Source organism: Rousettus aegyptiacus, unplaced genomic scaffold (genome assembly GCF_014176215.1).
Source record: "Rousettus aegyptiacus isolate mRouAeg1 unplaced genomic scaffold, mRouAeg1.p scaffold_m13_p_6, whole genome shotgun sequence".
Taxonomy (NCBI): Eukaryota; Metazoa; Chordata; class Mammalia; order Chiroptera; family Pteropodidae; genus Rousettus; species Rousettus aegyptiacus.
This window is the reverse complement of record NW_023416309.1, coordinates 3,257,097-3,259,091: the sequence shown is the minus strand read 5'-3', so window position 1 is coordinate 3,259,091 and position 1,995 is coordinate 3,257,097. Positions and strand designations below refer to the sequence as shown.

General features: G+C 39.1%; 1 pseudogene; it reads right to left on the bottom strand.

Annotated features, from left to right (window-relative positions):
• Window positions 1-1,229: 1,229 nt before the first annotated feature.
• LOC118604377 lies at window positions 1,230-1,327 on the bottom strand (annotated as a pseudogene).
• Between the last annotated feature and the right edge of the window lie 668 nt (window positions 1,328-1,995).

Sequence of the window (1,995 nt, the reverse complement as noted above, 5' to 3'; positions counted from 1 at the left end):
GCATGGAAAGTGATAGGACAGAAATAAGCTGGAGTACCATAGGAACACTCAATAGGAACACTGACTCAGCTTGGGAGTGGGCAGTGAAGGCTTTCTGGAGAAGGAAATTCCTGAGCTGAGGCCGGAATGAAGACTTGGAGCCCAGCCCAAGCTGAAGCAGAACTCATATACTAATTACTGAACTGCACTGGACTGTATTTGAAGTAAGCCTCATTAAGAGTTTTACAGTTTGTTTTCTTTCCCCTTTGACATAAACACTAATGGACCAATCACTTTCTAGAAAGACAAGAAGAGGTAACTAAAATTAATTGAGCACTCTATGCCAACTGTTTTCCATATACTCTCAGTTAATTCTCACATCTGTCTCATTAGATTGATATTATTTATCCCAATTTTATAGATGAAGAAGTTGAGATTCAGTGATGGTGACAAATTCTGCCCAAGGTCAAAAATTAAGAAGTTCAGCCAGAATTCTGACTACAAAGTTGGCGTTCTTCCCACCATATTGTGTTGCTTAGCCTGTTTCTGAAGGGTCTCCCTCCAGGGTGGGTTCAATTTGCAGCCAAGAAAACAATAGATTGGCTTCAAGTTTCAGAGATGAAAGAAAAGAAAAACAGAAGCTTTCCATGAGCTCTTTGGCCATCTTCTTTGGTCATGGAAAGCTCTGGAAAGGGATTTCTGGGATAGTCCTGTAGCTGGCATTGCAGTACCCTACCTCACCAAGCCAGATCTGCTGAATCTGGACTTGGAGAAGTAAAGGTTCATGGGACATCCTTGGGAGTGTCCATGAGGTCTGATTTTTACAGTTTATAATTTGCTGTAAACAGCTCCTTGTTCCTAATTAAACCTGTGTGATCATGCCTGAACTTTTAGGAAACAAGAACTTCTTTTTATGGTTCTCTTCTCAGAGGGAAAACTAGTGCCCTCTTCAGCTCCACAAACCTACTTAACCTGATGGGCCTTGATTCCCAGACTTTGGACTATAGTCTAGAAACGTGTGGATCCTGGCAAAATGCCTAACAAATGCCTGGATGAGAGGATTGCTGGTGCTCATGAGGGTGTAAGTAATTTTTAGTAATTAAGAATATGTGCTAACTGAATAACATCCAAAAAACAGATACATAGGAAGAAAATGTAATCATAGTCCCACTACCTGGAGACAACCACTATTAGCATTTTGGTCAATTTTCTACCACTTAAAATTTTTATTTTATGTGGTAAGAACACTTCTTACAGTATTTCTATGCAAGTGCTCTGGCGCTCTGCATGTTTAGAGACACTCCTGTAGTAATGAACTATAGAAATGATTCCTGAAAGTACTAATCTTTCTACCATTTGTTTTGAATCACAGAAATCAAAACATCAGTTCAGGAGATGGGCTCAGATACTATTTATGAGACCTGAGTTGAGCAGGTCACAGTCTATACCAACACTGTCCAATAGAATTTCTGTGACAATTGAAATGTTTTATATCAGCACTTTGCCACTATGGTAGCCACTAGCCTCATGTTGCTATTGAGCACTTAATGAGCTTAGACTGAGAAACAGAATTTTAATTTTACTTAATTTTAACTAATTTAAAATTTACAGAGCTATAGTTGGCAAGTGGCTTGTGTATTGAACAGTGTAGGTCTACACAGAGGATTTATAAAATAGTCACTTGCTAAGCTCCAAGTATATGGTCGACAGGGTTTGAAAGTTGGCACTGGGAATGCCACGTCTGTCATTTCAAATAATGACAGAACTCAGAATACTTCTCAGCGATGAGAAAGGACACTCCAAGAAAAAGTATAGAAATGGGCTCACAATTAGTTTCTGAAAGGAATGCAGTTATTAGCTACCTTCTGACATCCTAGCAATTAACAAGTCTTGGGAGAAGAGCAGGTATCTCCAGAGAGGTGCCAACTAAATAGGAGATAAGAGACTATAAAAATGAAAAGCCTCTTGGTCTTTCATCACAGGATAATCCAATGAATGTGAATTAATGGCAAAAGG